The sequence below is a fragment of the Bufo gargarizans genome, chromosome 6 (assembly GCF_014858855.1).
Source record: "Bufo gargarizans isolate SCDJY-AF-19 chromosome 6, ASM1485885v1, whole genome shotgun sequence".
NCBI classification, from domain to species: Eukaryota; Metazoa; Chordata; class Amphibia; order Anura; family Bufonidae; genus Bufo; species Bufo gargarizans.
This window is the reverse complement of record NC_058085.1, coordinates 224,757,500-224,784,206: the sequence shown is the minus strand read 5'-3', so window position 1 is coordinate 224,784,206 and position 26,707 is coordinate 224,757,500. Positions and strand designations below refer to the sequence as shown.

At 44.0% G+C, this 26,707-nt stretch overlaps 1 long non-coding RNA gene across 2 annotated transcripts in view; it reads left to right on the top strand.

The window, feature by feature from the left end:
• The window catches only part of LOC122942439, a 35,030-nt gene extending 14,516 nt beyond the window's left edge, over positions 1–20,514 (top strand). For both annotated transcript variants that reach the window (XR_006390551.1, XR_006390550.1), the window contains exons 2-3: positions 9,685–9,755; positions 20,079–20,514. This is a non-coding gene — a long non-coding RNA (uncharacterized LOC122942439). The remainder of the gene's footprint in view (positions 1–9,684; positions 9,756–20,078) is intronic.
• Positions 20,515–26,707: the final 6,193 nt, after the last annotated feature.

Sequence of the window (26,707 nt, the reverse complement as noted above, 5' to 3'; positions counted from 1 at the left end):
AAAAAAAGTAAAAATGTCAGCAGCAATAAAATACCACCAAATGAAAGCTCTATTAGTGAGAAGAAAAGGAGGTAAAATTCATTTGGGTGGTAAGTTGCATGACCGAGTAATAAACGGTGAAAGTAGTGTACTGCAGAAGTGTAAAAAGTGGCCTGGTCATTAAGGGGGTTTTAGCTAGCGGGGTTAAAGTGGTTAAGAGCAGATTGCCTACAGCTCTCATGGATTGATGATAGTTCTAGTTTTGCTAGCGCTGGTGAGCCATGAGTTTGACATTCCTAAATTAACTTCATATAAGAAACTTTAAATAGTGATGTTATTTATGATAATTTTACAAATACTACTTGTGAATTAGCATTTTTAATTTCTAACTACATTCTTCCAGTGGAAATATAAAGTCTTTGGTCATTAGTAGATCATCTATACTGCACTCTGCTTGCTGCCAACAATCATTCTTTAACGGGAATTAGCAATATCATTAGAGATTGCTTCTACACATGCTCTGGAAGGGATGGCTGTCTATAAATTAAATGAATCTTCCATAGTCAATCAAACAGATTGTTGGGAAGAAATGCTTCATTCTTGACTATCACTTGCAGCACGGTCCTTTAGCGCTTTCAAATCCTATCTGTTAGACCCCTGGTTCAATTTGTCAATGATTTGCTACACTATAATGTGTTGGTCTGTCCTTGTGCACTTTTTTCCCCAATATTGACCTCTTATATCTATGTCACCTGATGCTCTCCAGTGTCAATATTGCTTATGAACAATGGTGACATAAGTCCACTCACTATACACTTTCAAAACACATCAACAAGAAAACAGCTCACACGTATTAGTTAAAAAAAATACTGCTTAACAGTCTTAGGCTACTTTCACACTTGCGTTTCACGGATCCATTTGAAAGGCATTTCAAACGGATCCGTCAATAAACTGACTAAACAGAAGCCATTCAGACGGATCCGTTTGAACTGATCCATCTGTATTGCGGATCCGTTTGTCACGTTGGTTTCCGTTTTGTCATCCGTTTAGCGGATCCGTTTTGGAATGAGAAGCATCTCTAGGTTCCATCTTCATGTATTCAGATCTATAGGGTTGTAATGCTCCTATATTTCTCCAGGGCTATCTTGTTGAAATTCAAAGTTAGTCCGGCTTTGATAATGGACCACACTTTTCGGACTCTTGTACACGACTACATGCACTTAAAGATGTATAGTGTTCGTTAGCGGGCCATATGTCCCTGATCGTCATTGATCATGCGTACGGGAGTACAGAGCATCATGATGCTGACCATGTTGTGCTGCAAACTGGGCTATTGTCCCGCACTCAGGTGATCTATTCGTGCAAGACAATATCCCCGCGGGCAGCTCAACTTGCACAGAATCATTGTACACTATGATGCTGTGTACTGTGTGCACACGATCAATGCCACTACGGGACATATGGCCCGCTCACGGACCGTATGTCTCTTGGGGCATACAGTCGTGTGCAAGAGGCCTTAAAGGGTTTTCTCATCTCATACAATGGGGGCATACCACTTAGATATGCCCACATTGTCTTATAGGTGCTGGTCCCGCGGCTGGTACCCTCACATATATTGAGAACAAAGCCAAGAAAGTAGATGAGGTCGCACTGTGCTGCCGCCCTCCATTCATTTCTATGGGAGAGGCGGGGATTAGCGCTTGGTGGTGGACATACCATGGGAAATTTCTTGTCCTCCAGAAACAGTGCTCTCCGTTCTCGATATAGGTGCGGGTCCTACCAATGTTAGGCTACTTTCACACTAGCGTTCGGGTGTCCGCTTGTGAGCTCCATTTGAAGGTGCTCACAAGCGGACCCGAACGCTTCCGTCCAGCACTAATGCATTCTGAGTGGACGCGGATCCGCTCAAAATGCATCAGTCTGGCAGTGTTCAGCCTCCGCTCCGCTCAGCAGGCGGACACCTGAACGCTGCTTGCAGCGTTCAGGTGTCCGCCTGGCCGTGCGGATCCGTCCAGACTTACAATGTAAGTCAATTGGGACGGATCCGTTTGAAGATGACACACTATGGCTCAATCTTCAAACGGATCCGTCCCCCATTGACTTTACATTAAAAGTCGTACATTAAAAGTCTGGACGGATCCGTCTGAGGCTACTTTCACACTTAGAAATATTTTAACAATATAATGCAGACGGATCCGTTCTGAACGGAGCCACCGTCTGCATTATATGAGCGGATCCGTCTCAGACGGATCCGCTCTGAACGCAAGTGTGAAAGTAGCCTTACCCACACCTATCAGACAATGGGGGCATATTCAAGTGAAATCCCCCCCCATGTGAATACCCCTTTAAAAACTGCATGTCCCTTGCGTGTCCCTTGTGGTAATCACACTAGTTATATTAGAGCAAATGACCTGACCCAAGAGAGAGTCAGAAAGAACCACCCCATAAATGCACATCCGACAATAAGGGAATATTAAAAAATATATCTAAAGTTTATTAGTCACAACAACAACAGACACGCATAAAAAAATTGTATACAATATAGAACAAAGTGCGGTATGCAATAAAATATATGTAACCGACACACACCGGTCCACTGGATTACCACAAATAGATGTATGCGTTATCAACAAGCATATAAAGCAATACAATGGGTTCCATAAAGCAAATGTAAGGTGAGGTAAGACCACTAGAAATGAGGATAAAGACAGACCAACATGAGGTCAGATATCAAGAGCCAAACCTACATAGCCAGCTGGTACAGTGGACCTGGAAACATGAGAAGCGCCCAACGCGTGTCGCCGGAGAAGTCCCGCTTCCTCCTTTGTTCTATATTGTATACAATTTTTTAATGCGTGTCTGTTGTTGTTGTGTCTAATAAACTTTATATATTTTTTTAATATTCCCTTATTGTCGGATGTGCATTTATGGGGTGGTTCTTTCTGACTCTCTCTTGGGTCAGGTCATTTGTTATATGCAGCTATACCACCCTTTGCACTCCCTGAATCATTTGATGTGCCCCCTGTTTCTTTAATCATGGTTATATTAGAGCGTCATCGGGAAATCATTAAACGTTAAAATTACAATTTATTAATGAATTCCTGATGATGCTGATTAGGGCTGCAACGATTAATCGATAATAATCGATAACTGGATTAGTTGTCGACTAATCCAGTTATCGAATAATCGCTGATTCGTTGCTATGCGGGCGGTTTACTTTAAGTCACTGCATCTTTATTTTACCTTACAATCGTGACGCTCCAGTAACAACTAACAGGCAGAGCGGAGGGCGTCGTAACGTCACTTACTCATGTGATGCGCCTGCTCCGCCTCCTTCATTCATAAAGTGGGCGGAGCAGGTGCGTCACGTGAGTAAGTGACGTTACGCCGCCCTCCGCTCTGCCTGTTGTTAGTAGAGCGTCACGATTGTAAGGTAAAATAAAGATACAGTGAGTGATTAGTCTGCTGTGAGCAGCAGGGCCGGGGCTGTTATGGGGAGGGTGAAATCTATCTATGGCACTGCTATGGGGAGTGGGAAATCTGTCTATGGCACTGCTATGGGGAGGGGGAAATCTGTCTATGGCACTGTTATGGGGAAAGGGATCTGTGCACTGTTATGGGGAAAGGGATCTGTGCACTGTTATGGGGAAAGGGATCTGTGCACTGTTATGGGGAAAGGGATCTGTGCACTGTTATGGGGAAAGGGATCTGTGCACTGTTAGGCTACTTTCACACTAGCGTCCTGCTGTCCGCTCGTGAGCTCCGTTTGAAGGAGCTCACGAGCGGAGCAGAACGCTTCCGTCCAGCCCTGATGCAGTCTGAATGGATGCGGATCCGCTCAGACTGCATCAGTCTGGCGGCGTTCAGCCTCCGCTCCGCTCGCCTCCGCAAGGCCAGGCGGACAGCTGAACGCTGCTTGCAGCGTTCAGCTGTCCGCCTGGCCGTGCGGAGGTGTGCGGATCCGTCCAGACTTACAATGTAAGTCAATGGGAACGGATCCGCTTGAAGATGACACCATATGGCTCAATCTTCAAGCGGATCCGTCCCCCATTGACTTTACATTGAAAGTCTGAACGGATCCGCTCAGGCTACTTTCGCACTTAGAAATTTTTCTAAGTTATTAATGCAGACGGATCTGTACTGAATGGAGCCTCCGTCTGCATTAATATGATCGGATCCGTTCAGAACGGATCCGATCAAGCGCAAGTGTGAAAGTAGCCTTATGGGGAAAGTGATCTGTGCACTGTTATGCCCATAACATATTTGTATAGTTCATATAGGGCACTATAACATGTAATCATTCGATTGCTATTCTCATAGATTCCAATGCAATAGCATTAGAACCTATTAGAAAATTGCTTATTTCCTATGGAGCCCTATTACAGGAAAAGGCTCCATAGGAAATACTATGGAGCAGCCTCCTGTCATTCATAAACACACAGGCAGCTGCATACACACTCTGGCTCCTCCCAGCGACACACAGGGGAGCCAGAGCACCGCCAAAAGCTTTAACTCTCGATTTTCAGCGCTCTCACATGCGACGGTCAGGATTAACCATGGCATCTGAGGGGTTGAACGTCCGCGAGCAGCATTACTGCCGGTTGTAGACATGAGCTGTGGGTGTCCGCTATAAGAAGCAGGCGGCCACCCACGGCAATGGCGCCCTCAGCAGAGACACAGGCAGCGCCATAAATGTATGGAGCTGGTCGTTAAGGGGTTAAGCTAAATTCTATTTAGCAAATCTCTATACTTTCAAGATGGTATCTGTTAATGATTATATATAGCTATTAGGGATCGACCGATATAGATTTTTTTTTTTTAGGGCCGATACCGATAATTTGTGAACTTTCAGGCCGATAGCCGATAATTTATACCGATATTCTGTGAAATTTTATTTTTGAAAAAAAATAAAATCCTACACAAATCTGCTGAAAATGAATATTTTTATTTGTTAATGTGTATTTTTTATTTTTTGGGGTAAATCTTTCTTTTTCATTTATACTTAATATTTTGGTGTTTTTTTTTTTGTTTTTTTTTACTAACATTTAGCCCCCTTAGGGACTAGAACCCTTGTCCTATTCACCCTGATAGATCTCTATCAGGGTGAATAGGTTCTCACACTGTCCCTGCTAATCTGTGCTTTGTGCACACAGCAGCATGGAGATTACCATGGCAGCCAGGACTTCAGTAGCGTTCTGGCTGCCATGTTAACTGATCGGAGCCCCAGGATTACATAGCTGTGGCTCCGATCGGAGGAGGGGGGGAGAGGGGACCCTGTGGCCACTGCCACCAATGATTAAAACTGGGGAGGGGCTAGGGTGGGGGGAATCACTGCGCCACCAATGTTTTTAATACTGGGGTGGGGGGCGCACTGCGCCACCAATGTTTTTAATACGGGGGGGGGGGGGGCGTACTGTGCCACCAATCATTAATACTGGGGGGCTTGGGGGAGCGCACTGCGCCACCAATGAACATAAATCTCTCATTTATTAATATACAGGAGGCAGGAGCTGGCTGCAGAATCACATAGCCGGCTCCCGACCTCTATGAGCGGTAGCTGTGGGGTTAACTACCGCAGATCGCAGCTACCTCTCATAGAGGTCGGGTGCCGGTTATGTGATTCTGCAGCCTGCTCCCGCCTCCTGTTCAATTTGAATGAATGAGTAAGTTAACATCATTGGTGGCGCAGTGGCCAAAGCCCCTCCCCTCCTCTTCTCATCTGTCTCATCATTGTTGGCAGCACAGGGGGGAGGGATGCTGCTTCCTTCTCCACTGTGCTGCTGAGGGAACACTGAGAGCGCTGACAGCAGCGGAATATCTGCAAAATAGATACCGATAACGGTCCAAATCCTGAATATCTGCCGATAATATCGGTAAAACCGATAATCAGTCGATCCATAATAGCTATCATTAAACTGTACTACAATGTGAGGAGGACATGCTGCCAGCATTTGCAGAGGTGCCCACAGAGTTGATGGATCTTCACTAAAACTGCTTTCCAAGAGATGCTAATGTTTGGGTCGTGCCTATGATATGCCATTATGGATCATCAACTTCACAGGATTTCAACATAAACATAAAATCGATTATTTTTTTATATATATATTGTGGGGGTTTAGCTCTTCTCCGGGGGTCATTCTCACAGGTTACTTCACCAGACACGTATATAATGTCCAAACATTGCATTTATTGTGCAACACCAGCAACAACAAAATGACAAAATAATAAACACTCGCCCGTCCAGGCTCTAACTAAACACAAAGTTTCCTGACTCACCTAGGTCAGAGTTCACACCTTGTGAACTCATGCGGCTTTGTCAGCCAAATGTCCCACAGCCTCCTTGCTGTACAGAGCACAGTATGCCCACTGTCTCCAGTTAACTGTTTCTTGTGGGGGATTTGGGTTCAGTAGTCTGCCTGACTATGGCCCTGCGACCCTCCCAGGCGTCGCTACGTCCCCCAACTCCAGGCTACCACCCAGCCTCGTGGCCCCTCAGCCTTGCCGGGCTGAGACCACACTCACAGAGCCTCCAGGCCTCTGTAACAGTCTCTGTCCCAAGACAACATTTCCCCCTTGCTGACACCCTGGGAGGTGATTTATGGACCGCACTATCCACCCCTTCCTTTCCTCTATGCTGCATGAGACCTGTCACTGTCTCACAAAAAAAAAATATATATATATATATATATATATATATATAGATACAAAAAATTGGACTGCACTTCCAGCAATTCGTGAAGAAAATCTGAGTTTATTCACCCATCTTGTGGCAAAGCAACGTTTCGGCTCCAACTGAGCCTTTCTCAAGCTTGAGAAAGGCTCAGTTGGAGCCGAAACGTTGCTTTGCCACAAGATGGGTGAATAAACTCAGATTTTCTTCACGAATTGCTGGAAGTGCAGTCCAATTTTTTGTATCTACAAACGTGGGGTAAGCACCTGCTGCCGTCCTTGGATTTTGCACCCACATACTAAGGGTGGTGCCGCCTGTATTTTTTATTTTCTATATATATATATATATATATATATATATATATATACACACACAGTGGGATGTGAAAGTTTGGGCAACCTTGTTAATCGTCATGATTTTCCTGTATAAATCGTTGGTTGTTACGATAAAAAAAGTCAGTTAAATATATCATATAGGAGACACACACAGTGATATTTGAGAAGTGAAATTGAGTTTATTGGATTTACAGAAAGTGTGCTATAATTGTTTAAACAAAATTAAGAAGGTGCATAAATTTGGGCACCACAAAAAAGAAATGAAATCAATATTTAGTAGATCCTCCTTTTGCAGAAATTACAGCCTCTAAACGCTTCCTGTAGGTTCCAATGAAAGTCTGGATTCTGTTTGAAGGTATTTTGGACCATTCCTCTTTACAAAACATCTTTAGTTCATTCAGGTTTGATGGCTTCCGAGCATGGACAGCTCTCTTTAAGTCACACCACAGATTTTCAATTATATTCAGGTCTGGGGACTGAGATGGCCATTCCAGAACGTTGTACTTGTTCCATTGCATTAATGCCTTAGTGGATTTTGAGCAGCATTTAGGGTTGTCTTGTTGAAAGGTCTAGCCCTGGCGCAGCTTCAGCTTTGTCACTGATTCCTGGACATTGGTCTCCAGAATTTGCCGATACTGAGTGGAATCCATGCATCCCTCAACTTTGACAAGATTCCCAGTCCCTGCACTGGCCACACAGCCCCACAGCATGATGGAACCACCACCATATTTTACTGTAGGTAGCAGGTGTTTTTCTTGGAATGCTGTGTTCTTTTTCCTCCATGCATAACCCCCCTTGTTATGGCCAAATAACTCAATTTTAGTTTCATCAGTCCACAGCACCTTATTCCAAAATGAAGCTGGCTTGTCCAAATGTGCTTTAGCCCACCTCAAGCGGCACTCAAACAAGTTCTTGAGCTTTTTTTGGGGTGTTTGTCGCTCGTTCCCATACATAGACTTTCGGGAACGCGCGACAATGTGTGTTCGCTTGTCTCTGTATGCGCGATTGTAAATGCCGCTACAATCGCGCATACAGAGCGCTCGTTTCAGAACGCTCAGGACTGAACCCAGGGTAAACCATGATGGTGAACAATCTTTGTCTTCAGGTCATTTGAGAGTTGTTTTGAGACCCCCATGTTGCTACCCTTCAGAGAGAATTAACAGAGGAGGGAAACTTACAACTGACCTCCCCTTAAATACTCTTTCTCATATTTGGATTTGCCTGTGTATGTAGGTCAGGGGTCACTGAGCTTACCAAGCCGATTTGAGTTCCAATAATTAGTTCTAAGAGTTTTGGAATCAATCGAATGACAACAGTGCCCAAATTTATGCACCTGCCTAATTTTGTTTAAATGATTATAGCACACTTTCTGTAAATCCAATAAACTTCATTTCACTTCTCAAATATCACCGTGTGTGTCTCCTATATGATATATTTAACTGACTTTTTTTATTTTAACAACCACCGATTTATACAGGAATATCATGACGATTAACAAGGTTGCCCAAACTTTCGCATCCCACTGTATATACACATTCCCTGGTACAATATTGCTTCTTTCAACGTCCATATAAGTTTGATACCTGTCTTTTTTCGATGTGTGTGTAATTGGGTAATTACAACTATCCCTGTCTCTCCTTGGATTAATTTTAACAGCACCATTCTAGTTTTACAAAAACATTTGATCTCAATACACAAAAAGCATATTTATTGGTCTCTAAAAGTGAATTATTAGATAGCATTAAAAGTTTTCAGTACATATCAACTACCACAAGTACATACACATGTTTATTAAATAGATTGTCCAGACCATTTTATTTATGACCTAACCTCTGGATAGATCAATATCTGATTTGTGGGGCCCCCCTTTAATCTGCTGTGAGACAAGGAGGTGGCGGTCAATGCAAGTGCAACTTCCTGTTCTTCACACTTTGCCTTTTCTCCAGTAGAGCTGTGATGGAATTTTATTACAGACACCCCCTCCTTTCAATTCAATGAAATGAGTACTTTTTTAAACAACATTTCCGAGGATGGTCACCAGATGTAGCAGAGGTCAGTACACAAGTTGAGAAGCCAAGCTTGAATAGAGGTGGGGGGGTTAGACATTTATTGTCTGCCACATACAATGCTGTCTTGACACCTTTTTCTGGGAAGTCTTTATCACCTACTGACTCCAATTAGGATAACGGAATCAACACCTTTGACCCAATGCTGGGTATAATTACCAGATGTTGATTCAGTTACATTTTTGTACAGTCACTCAGAATTGAGAAAGCTCGTTGGAAGAACGAGTGAAACGTTTTCAAGAAATCTACAGTACGTCCAGTTGCCTTGATTTATTCTTTACAGATATAACAGCGGAGACTTGCTCTGCACTGAATGTGTTATGTAAACTGAAGACAGAGGAGCTTTGCTAATGCTCAAAATGGGCCACTTTAGCTTTATTTTACAAATTGAAATAGGCTATTTCAATAAAGTATATTATAAAAAAAATGGTCTGTGTCACTGCCTCTACACATTCTAAATAAAATTATAGTTACACCAAAAATTATATTATGGTTAATTATTTTTAAAAAATGCAATGGGTTAGAAAATACATTTATTTAAGACCTATTAAAATTATATATATTACTTTAAATTTATATCATTACAGACTTACCGGTACATTATCTTAATTATATTCAAACTTGCTTTTTGTAGGTAATTGGAAAGAAACTAGAGTGAAGAACTTTAATCAGTTCACTCAGGGAACAGTTCTTGTAGCCATCTAGGTGAGCATATTTTAGTACCTCATGCTGACGCTCCAGTTCATTATTGGTGTGTATATATAAAACGTGCCCATTTCTGTAAGAAAAACACAATTAATTGACTAAACTCCGAAAAAGCATTTTTCTTTTCTGATTTGAAAAAAAACGAATCGCTTACATTAGAATCTAAAATAAATTACATTTTAAGGGTCATTATAAAGGTCATATATGAAGACTTGTATTCCACCTTTTGATGTATTTTATTCGCTAAATTTGTAACAAATGTGTTTAGCATCAAAATCTGTGACTGTTTTTTTTTGTAATTTAACTATACAATGTCACTTATATAATACTGTTTTTTATAGGTAACAAAGTAATGTATTAATAAAAAATTTAGCTAGAGAAAATAAGAGGTGTGAACACTGTTTCCTCACTTAAGTCCTTTATTCAAAAGGGATTAAAAGATTAAGTTTAGAGAACCTAATAACATTGTTTTATTAGTCATTTTCCACGCTAGGAATCTGACCAAAAATTAATCTTGTTACACACGGTTGCTGAAACCTGTGGCAATGTTATGTAGTGGCTGACACCTTGCTCATTTGTGATTATCTGACAGTTTAAAGGGGTATTATCATCTTGCTTATTCATCCTTCCCTGCAGTCACTCTGCTGTTCACTTCCTGGTTTTCTGCAGATAAGGCTGGGCGGGCTTAGGCAGCTAGAGTGAAGGCCGGCCACACCTCCTTATGACATCACACTGAGCACTGAGTTCTTACGTGCTAGTTCATGTGAAGAGTATGAGTCATCATTCTGGCAGCCTGCAGTGTCTGAGGCCCCTCCCCCTGCTGTGGAATCCTCAGAGAGCTGAGATAAGCGAGCTCTGTGTACAGGAACACGAGGCTGTTCTGCAGTATTACACACAAAATCTCAGTCTGATCTCTTACAAACCCATTTTGTTTATCAAAAAATATAATTCCATATTATACATTAGCACTGTGGCTGAACAGTCTCATATACATCTCTGCTACATCTATTTCTCTCTTCCATCAGCATTGATGCTGACCCACAACATACACATCTCTGCTAAATCCGTCTATTTCCTTCACCATTAGTACTGTGGCTGAACAGCGCTTATTCAGCTCTGCTACATCTGATTCTATCTTTCACCCGCATTATTCTAAACCGCCACATACACATCTCTACTAAATCCGTCTATTTCCTTCACCATTAGTACTGTGGCTGAACAGCAGCATATTCAGCTTTGCCTCCTCCATCTGCCCCCATAAGTGCCTCCTCCATCTGCCCCCATAAGGGCCTCCTCCATCTGCCCCCATAAGTGCCTCCTCCATCTGCCCCCATAAGTGCCTCCTCCATCTGCCCCCATTCGTTGGCGGAGCACATAGAAATAATTCTTACCCACCGCTTATGTCCTCCGACGTTGTCCGCACTGTCTCTTCCCTGCATGAACTGTTCGGCCGGCCGCTCATGCGCAGAACTATATTAGCCGCGGCTCAAAAAAGAATATGCATCAGCGCATGCGCGTTCACAGTGTCAGCGAGGAGGCCGGGGCATAACAATATAAGAATGCGCAAGCGCGGCCCATGGATGCGGCAATAGGTGGCCGTTTCCATGGGCAGCCAGTGTAAACAAGCATATATGATTTTACATTTTTATTAAAAAAACTATAGGATTTAGAAAAATATGTATATTTAGGAAAAGCCTCGGGGGGTGGGGGGGGAGTTTGAAAGATGATTGCAAAGATGATAATACCCCTTTAATACTGTCGCCAATTACCCGATGAATGAGCAAACACTTGATGGTGTTCTTTCGCCATTTTTTTTTTATTGTTTTAAAACAACATAGTTTGTTAATAGATCGTGCATGTACTAAGTGCTTTGCTGAAGGCTAACAATGATATAGTATATGGACGAGCAATCCATGAGCGATGACCTAGTACATGCAGCAATCTACTTCATTGACCTGGAAACGGACTGGAGGGAATGCTTCCCTCCTTACAATCCTCTGCTACTTCTGCCCACGTAATAAAAACTTTTGTAGGTAGATTACAGATTGAGTGAAACTACACGTAAGCATTTTCTAAATGGTTTTCTCACCTCAATTTCTGGCAACCATTTATTGGAGAACCACTGTCTCAATTCTTCTGTTGTTTTCCAAATTGTTGATTTTTCAAGTGTTTCAAGGGCTCTCTTGTGTTCATCCATGTTTGTGGCATTTGCAATTCCACAAAGCATTTTTTAAACACTTTTACAACAATTTCTTATTTTATGATCTTTCTTTGAAACTCATTCCATCCATGCTTTTTCTCGATGAAAATCCTTGAATCTAAATGCAAATTTCATTTTATTAAATTAATTTTGAAACTGAAATATTGCAGCTACACACAACAGCAAATACTGCTATAATCTAAGCTTTTAATGCTTTAAGATATGTCAGACATTGTGAGTCTCATTTGGACTAGCTTGCTGCTAATGTATATAAAGCGCTGTACAATATTTCAGAGTATATAAGTGTATAAAATAATTAAGTATAATGAACAGTGCACAAAAATATATGTGGATTTAAACAATTGTAATTATATATGTATGGCTTTGACAAATTAAACATTGCCTGATGGAAATCTGTCCAAAACAATGACAGAACTCTACCTAACAGCTTTATTTTATTTTAAAGTTCTTCTTTATTACAATCGTTAAAGCATAGCATAACAACCTTAAAGATTTTCAAATCCATGGTAGTAAAGTGCAGCATGACTGATTAATATATTTCTAATACTTTCTCAATGGCATTTAACTTTGTGTCATTAAAGGGCTTCTGTCACCCCACTAAACTCATTTTTTTTGGGGGGGGTACTTATAATCCCTATACTGCGATATATCTATACATTATGTTATTAATAATTTTCGTTCTGTAGATAAGGCAAAAAACTTACTTTTATAATATGCTAATTACCTGTCTACCAGCAAGTAGGGCGTCTAGTTGCTGGTAGCAGCCGCAAAAACCGCCCCCTCCTCCTGTTGATTGACAAGGCCAGCCGCGATCTCCTCCTCCGGCTGGCCCTGTCTGCATTTCAAAAATCGCGCGCCTGTCTTGATTCGGCGCAGGCGCTCTGAGAGAAGGAGGCTCGCCTCCTCAGCACTCCCTCAGTGCGCCTGCGCCGATGACGTCTTCTCTTTCGGTGACGTCATCGGCGCAGGCGCACTGAAGGAGGATTGCTGAGGAGGCGAGCCTCCTTCTCTCAGAGCGCCTGCGCCGAATTGAGACAGGCGCGCAATTTTCGAAATGCAGACAGGGCCAGCCAGAGGAGGAGATCGCGGCTGGCCTTGTCAATCAACAGGAGGAGGGGGCGTTTTTTTGGGGCTGCTACTAGCAAGTAGACGCCCTACTTGCTGGTAGACAGGTAATTAGCATATTAGCAAGAAAATGATTAATAACATAATGTATAGATATATCGCAGTATAGGGATTATAAGTACCCCCCCAAAAAAATAAATGAGTTTAGTGGGGTGACAGAAGCCCTTTAACAACTTCAACCCCCCTAGCTGAAACCCCCTTAATGACCAGGCCACTTTTTACACTTCTGCACTACACTACTTTCACCGTTTATCGCTCGGTCATGCAACTTACCACCCAAATGAATTTTACCTCCTTTTCTTCTCACTAATAGAGCTTTCATTTGGTGGTATTTCATTGCTGGTGACATTTTTACTTTTTTTGTTATTAATCAAAATGTAACGATTTTTTAGCAAAAAATTGACATTTTTCACTTTCAGCTGTAAAATTTTGCAAAAAAAAACGACATCCATATATAAATTTTTCGCAAAATTTATTGTTCTACATGTCTTTGATAAAAAAAAATGTTTGGGCAAAAAAAAAAAATATGGTTTGGGTAAAAGTTATAGCGTTTACAAACTATGGTACAAAAATGTGAATTTCCGCTTTTTGAAGCAGCTCTGACTTTCTGAGCACCTGTCATGTTACCTGAGGTTCTACAATGCCCAAACAGTAGAAAACCCCCACAAATGACCCCATTTCGGAAAGTAGACACCCTAAGGTATTCGCTGATGGGCATAGTGAGTTCATAGAACTTTTTATTTTTTGTCACAAGTTAGCGGAAAATGATGATTTTTTATTTTTTTTCTTACAAAGTCTCATATTCCACTAACTTGCGACAAAAAATAAAAAATTCTGGGAACTCGCCATGCCCCTCACGGAATACCTTGGGGTGTCTTCTTTCCAAAATGGGGTCGCTTGTGGCGTAGTTATACTGCCCTGGCAATTTAGGGGCCCATATGTGTGAGAAGTAGTTTGCAATCAAAATCTGTAAAAAATGACCGGTGAAATCCGAAAGGTGCACTTTGGAATGTGGATCCCTTTGCCCACCTAGGCTGCAAAAAAGTGTCACACATCTGGTATCGCTGTACTCAGGAGAAGTTGGGGAATGTGTTTTGGGGTGTCATTTTACATATACCCATGCTGGGTGAGAGAAATATCTTGGCAAAAGACAACTTTTCCCATTTTTTTATATAAAGTTGGCATTTGACCAAGATATTTATCTCACCCAGCATGGGTATATGTAAAATGACACCCCAAAACACATTCCCCAGCTTCTCCTGAGTACGGCGATACCAGATGTGTGACACTTTTTTGCAGCCTAGATGCGCAAAGGTGCCCAAATTCCTTTTAGGAGGGCATTTTTAGACATTTGGATCCCAGACTTATTCTCACGCTTTAGGGCCCCTAAAAAGCCAGGGCAGTATAAATACCCCACATGTGACCCCACTTTGGAAAGAAGACACCCCAAGGTATTCAATGAGGGGCCTGGCAAGTTCATAGAAATTTATTTTTTGGGCATAAGTTAGCGGAAATAGTTTTTTTTTTTTTTTTTTTTTCTCACAAAGTCTCACTTTCCGCTAACTTAGGACAAAAATGTAAATCTTTCATGGACTCAATATGCCCCTCAGCGAATAGCTTGGGGTGTCTTCATTCCAAAATGGGGTCAGTTGTGGGGTGATTGTACTGCCCTGGCATTTGAGGGTCTCCGCAATCATTACATGTATGGCCAGCATTAGGAGTTTCTGCTATTCTCCTTATATTGAGCATACAGGTAATGAGATATTTTTTTCCGTTCAGCCTCTTCATTCGCATAGATCAATGTGGATGAAAAAATCTCTGCCAAAAAAAAAAAAAAGGAGGGGAAAGGCGTCTGCCAGGACATAGGAGCTCCGCCCAACATCCATACCCACTTAGCTCGTATGCCCTGGCAAACCAGATTTCTCCATTCACATCAATCGATGTGGATGAATAAATCATTGCCGGGATTTTTAATATTTTTTTTTCTATATACAAAGTGTTTTCCAAAGCATAGGAACGCCGCCTCCTCCTCAGCTCGTATGCCTTAGCAAACGTATCTTAGCAAACGTAGAAATCTCGTCTTGCAGCGCCGCATATACCGACTTGCGTGTAATCTGACAGCAGCGCAATGCTTCTGTCAGAATGCACATCAGTGCTGCAGCTAGTCGATCGCTTGGTCCACCTGGAAGGTAAAAAAAAAAAAAGAAAAAAACAGGCCGCGACGCAATAATTTTATTAACTTTGAAACAGAACATATAAACTTTTACTTTTTGAACTAAACATTAACCTTTTTGCTTACTGGTGTTTTTTTTTTTTTTTTTTTTTTTACCTTTTATAGAACAAACCTCTCCTTCCCCATGGGTCAATGTGCGAAGCGCAAATCGCCCAAAGATGTGGCGAAGTGCGTTATGTACTTTGTCCCAGGTGAAAGGAGACGTTTGCAGCAGCTGTGAGTGAATGGGCCCTAATAGCCCTGTGTGCCTGTCCTGGTGAGATGTGATCCCTATGCTAGGTGTACCTGTGTGTGGTACTTCCGGAAACACTCTCCAAAGCATAGGGCAGGGTGGTCAGGACAGAAATAGCGGGTGTCATGCCTTATTCCACTCCTGATACAGACACAACATCTTTTTCGGGGTGACGGTTGGGTTGAGGCACCAGGAACGACATTGGGGAAATGTCGCTCGTGTAGACGGCTAACTACACTGGTGGATGGGGCCACGGAACCTCCTGGGTACAGGAGGTTCTCGATGATCTCTTCCTGAAATTTGAGGAAGGATCCAGTTCTCCCAGCCTTACTGTAGAGAAGAAAACTATTATACAGAGCCAATTGAATTAAATATACAGACACCTTCTTATACCAGCGTCTGGTTCTGCGGGAAACTAAATACGGAGACAACATCTGAAGTCAACCCCTCCCATGTGAAGGTTAGTCGTGGACTGAGAGGGGCTTTTCAATGACACGGGTTGCTCGCTCAATTTGTATTGTCGTGTCTGCGTGAATGGAGGAGAGCATGTAAACGTCACGCTTGTCTCTCCATTTCACCGCGAGCAGTTCTTCGTTACACAATGCGGCCCTCTGCCCCCTTGCAAGACAGGTGGTAACGAGCCGTTGGGGGAAGCCCGCGCGACTAGTTCGCGCGGTGCCACAGGCGCCAATCTGTTCTAGAAACAAATGCCTAAAGAGGGTCACACTTGTGTAGAAATTGTCCACATAAAGATTGTACCCCTTGCCGAATAAGGGTGACACCAAGTCCCAGACTGTCTTCCCACTGCTCCCCAGGTAGTCAGGGCAACCGACCGGCTCCAGGGTCTGATCTTTTCCCTCATAGATCCGAAATTTGTGGGTATAGCCTGTGGCCCTTTCATAGAGCTTATACATTTTGACCCCATACCGGGCGCGCTTGCTTGGGATGTATTGTTTGAAGCCAAGGCGCCCGGTAAAATGTATCAGGGACTCGTCTACGCAGATGTTTTGCTCTGGGGTATACAAATCTGCAAATTTTAGGTTGAAATGGTCTATGAGGGGCCGAATTTTGTGGAGCCGGTCAAAAGCTGGGTGGCCTCTGGGACGAGAGGCGGTGTTGTCGCTAAAGTGCAGGAAACGCAGGATGGCCTCAAAACGTGCCCTGGACATAGCAGCAGAGAACATGGGCATGTGATGAATTGGGTTTGTGGACCAATATGACCGCAATTCATGCTTTTTAGTTAGACCCATGTTGAGGAGAAGGCCCAGAAAAGTTTTAATTTTGGAAACTTGGACTGGTTTCCACCGGAAAGGCTGGGCATAATAGCTTCCCGGGTTGGCGGTTATAAATTGTGTGGCATACCTGTTTGTTTCGGCCACGACTATGTCTAAGAGCTCCGCGGTCAAGAACAGCTCAAAAAATCCCAGGGCCGAACCGATCTGAGCTGTCTCAACCCGAACTCCGGACTGGGCAGTGAAAGGGGGAACTACAGGTGCGGCTGAAGTTGGGGACTGCCAATCAGGGTTTGCCAGCACCTCTGGGATTCTAGGGGCTCTACGGGCCCGTCTTTGCGGTGGCTGCGACGGGGTCACTACTGCTCGTGCCACCGTACCAGCTTCAACTGCCCTTCTGGTGCTTGCCACTTCACCAGGTTGTACGGCAGTGCTGGTACTAGGTCCAGGGAGGGCTGCGCTGCTGGTGTATGCCTCACCACGTAATCCGACAGCGCCAGCCCCACTCTGCTGCTCTTGAAGCGGATCCTGTGCAACCTGTGGTCTAGCGACACGGGCCGGGTACGCCTGGTGCTATCAGGGACCTCAGCCTCCTCGTCCGAACTTTGGGTCAGAGAGCCACTGATTTCTACAGATTCGTATTCTGACCCGCTAGATTCATCAGATGAGGGTTCCCATTCCTCATCCGACTGGGTCAGAAGCCTGTAGGCCTCTTCAGAAGAATACCCCCTGTTTGACATTTGGGCAACTAAATTTAGGGGTATTCCCTGAGACTACCCAAGAAAAAAAGCAAGCCTGTCTTACAAAGGGGAGGCTAGCAAAGTACCGGAGGCCGCTGCGGTTGATAAAAAATATCAAAACAGATTTTTTTTATCGCCGCAGCTCGTGTAAAGTGAATGTGCAGTGATCGAAAAATATATATTTTTTGTCACTGCGGTGGGGCGGGTGTGGGCGATCGCACGTGTGGGCGACCGATCAGGCCTGATCGGGCAAACACTGCGTTTTGTGTGGAGGGCGAACTAAAGTGACACTAATACTATTATAGATCTGACCGTGATCAGTTTTGATCACTTCCAGATACTGTAAAAGTACAAATGCTGATTAGCGATACGCTAATCAGCGAATCAGTGACTGCGGTGCGGTGGGCTGGGCGCTAACCAATCCCTAAACTACCTAACCAAGGGGCCTAAACTATCCTAAAACCTAACGGTCAATACCAGTGAAAAAAAAAAGTGACAGTTTGCACTGATCACTTTTTTCCTTTCACTAGTGATTGAAAGGGGTGATCAAAGGGTTAATTGGGGTGCAGGGGGGTGATCTGGGGGCTAGTGTGTACTGCTGGTGCTACTCACTGTGAAGCCTGCTCCTCTGCTGGATCCAACCGACAAAAAAGACCAGCAGAGGAGCAGGGCAGCCATATAACAGATCATATTTACTAATATGATCTGTTATCTGGCACTTGATTGTTTTTTTTTTAAATCATCAGCTTGCCAGCCGCGATCATTGGCTGGCAAGCTGATGACGCGACCCCCCTTGACGAAATGCCGGCCCGAACTGCGCATGCGCGGGCCGGCAAAGCGTGTCATCTCGCGTCTCGCGAGATGACGCGTATATGCGTGACTCAGCGCAGCGCTGCCGCCTCCGGACCGCACATCTGCGTTAGGCGGCCCGGAGGCGGTTAATATCTGTAACACAATCTCCAAATCAGAGAAAAACAACTCTTTTCTGTGTCCATTAGTTGTCAATGGGAACAATTCCCAAGCTGGACACAAACCCGCTCCTAACAGCGCTTGTGTGTGTGCCATGGGATATTGATCAAGACAGATCCTGCATGGATTACTATCAATGCTGCAGAATAAAATTTCTCAGAAATTAAAAATAAAAAAAATAGACAGCCATTTACTGACAATGGCTTTAAGGCCAGATCCGTCTTTTTCAATTTTAGAGATAATACAATCGCCTATGTTTTTGCTGATCCCGTGAAAGTTCGCACAAAAATGCCGATATGAAAGTAGGCAAAGTTAACAAAATATTATAAAAAATATTTTACATTAGGTTTATAATACTTTTAAAATATAAATATATACAGTACAGACCAAAAGTTTGGACACACCTTCTCATTCAAAGAGTTTTCTTTATTTTCATGACTATGAAAATTGTAGATTCACACTGAAGGCATCAAAACTATGAATTAACACATGTGGAATTATATACATAACAAAAAAGTGTGAAACTGAAAATATGTCATATTCTAGGATCTTCAAAGTAGCCACCTTTTGCTTTGATTACTGCTTTGCTTGATGTGTGTCCAAACTTTTGGTCTGTACTAGTGCTGCACGATATGGGAATTTTGTGCGATTGAGATTAGGGCCCTAAAAATTGCAATAACTATATGCGATGCAATATTTTAAGGGAATTGTGCTAGAGGTCTATTTGCTTGGATTTTCCCATATGAGCCGCTGACGCGGCTGGGTATGACATAGTTATGGGGGATCTGTGGATGGCGCTGAGTTGTGGGGGATCTGTGGATGCCGCTGTGTTGTGGGGGATCTGTGGATGGCGCTGTGTTGTGGGGGATCTGTGGATGGCGCTGTGTTGTGGGGGATCTGTGGATGGCGCTGTGTTGTGGGGGATCTGTGGAGTACGCTGTTATAGGGGATGTGTGCTATGACACATAGGGCAATGAGAGGGGCCAGCATAAGACATATAGCATCTTATGCTGGTCCCCCTCATGGCCCTATGTGTCCTAAACTGCGCACATAACTGGCTTTGCGTGTAAACTATATTACTAGTGTGTGTGTGTGTGTGTGTGTGTGAAACAAGCTCTCTCCTATTGATAACAGGTCCGGCCTCTGTACTCACTGTCACTATGAATGCAATGCACTGCAGCGAGCTGGCCGGCCGGCGCGTGACTGACGTCACTTAGTAACTCTCCTGCTTCCTGAAGTGGGAGGAGCGTAACTAAGTGACGTCAGTCACGTGCCGGCCGGCCAGCTCGCTGCAGTGCATTCAAAGTGACAGTGAGTACAGAGGCCGGACCTGTTATCAATAGGAGAGAGCTGGTTTTACACGCAAAGGCAGTTATGTGCGCGGGGCCCCTTTATATATATAATCGCGGCATTTTTGGGTCGGCCAAATCGCCATATCGCATTTGCCGATTATCGCGATTCGATTATTTTTTCGATTTATCGTGCAGCCCTAGTCTGTACTGTATACATCTACTTTCTGTTCAATATTACTTACTAGGGAATACATTTTTGATGGCATTTATTTCTTCTAGGCAGAAGTCTACTAGAAAGCAACTGGGGTTCCATTTGTCATTCCAGGACTTGAACATTCTCAGTGCCTCCACTATACTCTGTGAATTTTCAGATAGGGTGACAAAGGCACCCACAACAACATAGCAGACATTGGTTCTCACACAGAGGAAATAAAGAGGCAATGCATATCTTGTTGTTCGGTAGGTTGCATCCAACAGAGTAATTTGATTACCATAGATCAGTAACAGTCTTTTTTGCCAGTTTGTCTGATTAAAATAAAAAGGCTTCCTCTTTTTTCTTATCATCTTCTGTGGACATGCTAGGCCGACAATAAACATCAACCTTATTACTTCCTTTTTTCCATTCCTGTATGAGTAGTAGTAGATTTGATTGGTCTATGGCAGAGTTCCGAGTCATACTCTTTGCTTTAGCCATGATATTGCATATGTCTTTTCTAGTCGGATTGAATCGTCTACGATTTTCAAAAGGAGTGAAAACTCAGCTCTGAAAAAGCTTGCATGCAAACGGATCTTCGGATCCGTCTGTATGAAAGTAACCCAGGGACGCGGATGCCAATCTTGTGTGCATCCGTGTTCTTTCACGGACAGGAAACACGGATCACTGCCGCTGATGAACAACAGTGCATCTTCTGAGTTTTCAACTGACCCATTGAAAGTCAATGGGTCTGCACAAAATCATGGAAAACGGAACAACGGCCACGGATGCACACAACGGTCGTGTGCATGAGGCCTAAGGGACATGGCTGGGACGAGAGAGGTTATAGCTGCCAGCATGAGGTAGCAGAGCTGGGTATAACTGAAAGAGAAATGGCTGAGGGAATAGGTCATGTTGTCTGGAAGATGTAGCCTATCGAATATTGTGGGGGGAAAAAAAGGTGTCAAGGAAAGGGTGGCTGTGATTATTTTGCTTATGGTCTACATGAACAACTACTTAGGAACAAAATAAAATCAACAATGCAACCCAGGGGTGTATCTATCACAAGGCAAACAAGGCATTTGCCTAGGGCGGCATTTGAGAGGGGGCGGCAAAATGTCTTGTTTGCTTAGTGATAGTTACACAATATGCTAAATATATTTTTTGCCCCTTGTCCGATCCTTCATAATGCGAGCAGCATCGCCGGCGCCGCATAGTGAAAGAGTTGAAAAACTTACTTCCTCCCCCTCCTGACTTCCTCCCGACCTCCCCTGCCTTTTATGTCCTCACGTTGCCGTCGTGACGTCACACGGAGATGGAGTCACGGGCCGGAAACTCTAGGGTGAGCCTTATCTCCTCCAACTGCAGAGCGGATCCTGCACACGGTCACCGTGAACACTGAGGCCAGGCCCCGGCCACCAATGCACTGATCCCTGAGCCTGCTGTCTTCAAAAACTGTAAGTACTTAAATTACAGTAATTCACAAAAAATCTATTACTTAGTTGTTTTATGGGGTAAGGGGGTTGGGACCCGTTGGGTGGTTAGAGGGGGGAGAATTAGGGAGGGATTAATACTGTACTAACTCTAGCTGCACATTGTTTTTTAACAAGGAAGGGATGGGTCAAATTTATATTAGGGGGGTGCCCGAGTTTAGTCTTGCCTAGGGCAGCACAAAACCAAGATACACCACTGATGCAACCAAAAGTTTGCTTATATCTTGGTAAGAAGTCAGTCTAGCAATTGCTCTGTGTAGTGTTATTTAAAAATTAGCAGGTCCCCTGCTTCCAAGGCTGGGCGGGCTTAGGGTGTTTGATTGCCTACCCAGCCTCCTAATCAGACAAGTATCTGGAGATGGCACACAAGGGTAAGGAACTATAGCTTGAAGAATACATTTTTAGAGTTGTTAATTTCATGCTTAATGATCAATTCCGGTATTTTTCTTCTACAATCGCATGTTTAAACATGAACATAAAAATCGGCTAAACAAAATAAAAAATAATTTTTTATTAGACAAAATGGAAAACATACCTGTCCAGTGGTAGCATGGAATTTATGGTCACACTGTGATGGAAATCTGGCTACATATTCATGCTTAACTTTTAGGCCTCTTTCACACGGGCGTCATTTTTTTTGCCCAGATAAGAGGCGGGTGCGTTGCGGGAACACGTGCGATTATTCTGCGTGAGTGCATTGATTGATGTTCTGAAGATTGTATTATTTTCCCTTATAACATGGTTATAAGGGAAAATAATAGCATTCTGAATACAGAATGCATAGTATAATGGTGCTGGAGGGGTTAAAAAAAATAAAAAAATAAACCCACCTTCTCCTCTTGATCGCGTAGTTCCCGGTCTCTTCTTTACTTAGTGATGACCTGTGGTGACGTCAGATCACGTGCTCCAATCACATGGTCCATCACCGTGGTGATGGAGCATGTGATCTGACGTCACCACAGGTCCTTTAGCCACAGCTCATCATTAAAGAAGTAAAGAAGAGACCGGGAACTACGCGATCAAGAGGAGAAGGTGAGTTAATTTTTTTATTTTATTTAACCCCTCCAGCACTATTATACTATGCATTCTGTATTCGGAATGCTATTATTTTCCCTTATAACCATGTTATAAGGGAAAATAATACAGTGAATAGACTGTCACCTAGAAACCATGCGTGAAAATCGCAACGCATCCGCACTTGCTTGCAGATGCTTGCGATATTCACGCAACCCCATTCATTTCTATGGGGCCTGCGTTACATGAAAAACGCAGAATATAGAACATGCTGTGATTTTCAAGCAACGCATAAGTGATGCGTGAAAATCACCGCTCATGTGAACAGCCCCATAGAAATGAATGGGTCCGGATTCAGTGCGGGTGCAATGCGTTCAACTCGCGCATCGCACCCACGCTGAATACTCACCCGTGTGAAAGGGGCCTTACAGTCGCTACATTTACTTAAAGTTGTGATTTTAACTTTTTGGCTGCAATTCTCATTTTTTCACTATCAACTGTAATCTAGATTGTAAGAAAGTAATAGATATAATAAAAACATCATCCTGACTTCCGGTTCCGGCGCTCGTATGTGAAGCAGCAGGAGAAGAGAGCTCCGTGCCTGAGAACCGACCGCAAGGCCACTAACGTTTTCAAAGGGGTATACCCCCGCTCACCCGCTCTGTATCTCCTCCGAAGCGGATGGAGAAATACTTGACCAGGAGTGGTGCATGTGTGGGCAGTCCGGCACTCCGCAGGCTCGCTACGGCCGCAGCTGAGGAAGACAAGATGGCGGGAGTAGCGGATCGCCTCACGCGCTCAGCCAGATCCTCGTCCCAACCCCCTCCTACTGCCCTGAAAGCCGTCGAGCCGTTACTCGCTCCGGAAACCTTCGATCAGGAGCCTGAGGTACTGCAAGGGTTGGGGGTTGGATGTAAAGCCCTGGCAGTGGAGGTTGCTAAACTTCTGGCTCCAGACATTAAAGCCGCGCTTGAGGCCACAGTGGAGACCACGCTATCGCAGCTACAGGCTGATGTTTCTAGACACTCGTCCCGGATTTCCGAACTGGAGGACAAAATCGGCTCACTGGAGAGTGAACTGGGCCAATCCCAGATGCAACTACAGACAGTGTTGAGATCCACAACGGGTCTGCGCGATAAGTTAGAGGACTTGGAAAACCGGTCCCGGCGCAGTAATATAAGAATTATTGGCCTACCAGAATCGGTGCCTGCTAACCAGCTGCCTTTGATTTGTTCTGTAGACATACCTAAAGCCCTGGGGATTCGCAGCCCTTGTGTGGTGGAGAGGGCACACCGTGTAGGCCCAGTGCGGCTGGATCAAAATGGCGACGCCTACAGCAATGAACAAGCGGTGAGGCCCCGTCCCACAATTGTCAAATATCTGAACTACGCTGAAAAAGCGGACATATTGGGGACAGTTTAAGAAAAGAGGGAAACCGATTGATGTTAGGGGCTACAAGGTTTTGCTGTTTGGGGACTATAGTGCTGAAGTCTCGAAAAGGAGGAGAGCTTTTTCAGTGATATGCTCACATCTTGTCAGGAAGAAAAGAAAGTTCGCTTTGTTATATCCGGCGACCTTGAAAGTGTTCAAAGATGATGGCTCCTCGGAGACTTTTGGAACCCCGGAGGAGGCAGAGGAAATTATGAATATGCTCAATCTAGAGGGCACAGCTGAGAGGTCCCCGGACCAGATTTCGGCCTCAGGAAGACCGCCATCGTCACAGAGAGACAGGCCAGCGCCACAAAGACCTCGATCACCACGCCGGCGGGGGAATCGAACCTATGAAGACCGACGTTCCAGGAGGGACTAACACACTAAAAGCTTGTTGTGAGAGCTGTTGGACCGGCATGCTATGGTAGCTATGCTGATGGGTTGTACCTCTGTGGTAACAGATCTAGCCGTTGTTTGAGTTATATCAGAAGTGACTTCCATGTCTTTCATGAACGGCACTCAATAAGCTATTTAGTAGAACTGCCTTGAAATGATTGACTTGGAACGACATCTTGTTTATCTGCCCGGGTACTAAATAGAATGTTTCTGTAGATGTATTATGCAAAGGTTCATTAGGTTAGCGGAGAGGGTTAATGTATATTCTGCTGGGTTAAAGAACAGGAGATTGTGAGATAGCGGAGTCTCTAAATAGACGAGAAAAAAGTGAAGTCAGGAAATTACAAGTTCGCAGTCACCTTTGGTGATAAGGGGAGTGTTTGAGTTTTAGTTTATTCTGTTAGAGAGGGACAAAGGGAGGTTTTCTTAGCACTACAGATAATCCATCCATTCTTGGAGTGTGGCACTTGCTAGGAGGCAGGATGGTGAACATAGTAACATGGAATGTCAAGGGTCTACGTTCTCCTCATAAGAGAATGATGGTTTTGCGTCACCTGAAGAAACTGGGGGCGGATATTGCTCTGTTACAAGAAACGCACTTGGAGGCAACAGATTTTGAGAGAATGCAGAAGCTATGGGTGGGGGAAGTGATAGGCTCTCCATCTGATAAGAAGAGGGCAGGAGTACTCATACTATTACATAAAAAATTGCAGTACAAAATACTGTCCACAGAGGCAGATGATAGTGGGAGACTGATTACCCTTAACCATTGAGACCCCTGCTGGGACATTATCAATTTATAATGTTTATGCCCCGAACGTACAGGCAGGTCCCTTTATGGGAAAATTGGAAAGACTCATCCTACAGGACTCCAATAACTTAGTGTTAATAGGGGGAGATCTCAACATGGTACATTCGGTTCTGGAAGATAGGAAGCGAACTAGGATGGGCGGAGCAGACAAGCAACGTACATTGTCTATACTTCCAAATATGATGGAAGCTACCAATTTAACTGATATCTGGCGACATTACAACCCCATGGAACGGGAATATACACACTTCTCTCACTCTCAATGTGCCTGGTCCCGGATAGACTACTTTCTAGGGTCCGGTTTATTGACCGCCAAAGTCAGTACAGTAAAGATAGAGGAGATGGTGATATCTGACCATTCACCGGTGACATTGAGACTGAGAGAGGTTGCTGCAAAAGGCCAGGATATTCTATGGCGATTGTCAGGGTACTTAGCCATGGATGAAACTTTTAAATCTAAGGTACTAGGGTGGTGGTGGGCATATAAAGACACGAATGGGCAGCACCAGGACAACCCATCCCTTTTTTGGGATACAGCTAAAGCTGTGTTGAGAGGACATATCATCTCATACACTGTGGCTCAAAAAAGGGATGCACGTTCCAAATTACTGGAGGCCACAAATAATCTGAGAACACTTTACACTGAGTTTCAACAGAACCCCACAGAGGCCAACAAAACTAAATGGATTACAGCTAAACATAACTACGACCATTATGCAGAAAAACTGGAAAGGGTCCATGCGGAATATTCCTCGGCGTATTTTTTCAAATATGGTAACAAGTCGGGAAGACTCCTGGCCAGGCTTGCACAGGGAAGGAGAACACAGCTGCCTCCTCCCAAGCTTAGAACAGGGACGGGAGATCTGTCTAGTGACCCAAAGGCCACTTTAGAGATTTTTAAAAGCTATTATGAGCAATTGTATTCCCAAGACCCTTGCAATATTGAGGAAGGTTGTACCTTCCTAGACTCTGTCACTCTGCCGTCTGTTGAGGACACGGATCTGTTAATGTTGAATGCTCCTATCACAGAGCAAGAAATTAGCATGGTGATAAAATCTTACATAATGGGAAAGCCCCGGGTCCCGATGGTTTCCCGGCGGAGTTTTACAAATCCCTGGGTCCGGAGATAGTCCCTAGTTTACTGAAGTTGTTTGAGTCGATAATCCAAACTCAGACCGTGATGCCCTCGGGAAACTTAGCACATATTAAACTGATACCCAAACCGGACAAGGACTCCACTCTTCCGGGGTCCTATAGGCCCATCTCCTTGATAAACCAAGATTTAAAGATCTTAGCGAAAATAATGGCTAACAGACTGGCCATTATTATGCCTAAACTTATTGGTTTGCATCAAGTTGGATTCGTGAAAGGCCGGTCAGCCACGATTAACATTCGAACAGTTCTGGCGGTGCAGGATTGGCTCCTCAGGAGACGGCAGACGGATGAGATGGGAAGGGAGGCTCTTTTAGCCTTAGATGCCGAAAAGGCCTTCGACAACGTGAATTGGCAATGGTTAGACCTAGTATTGGATAGGATAGGAATCCAAGGCCCCTTCAGGGCGTTTGTCCAT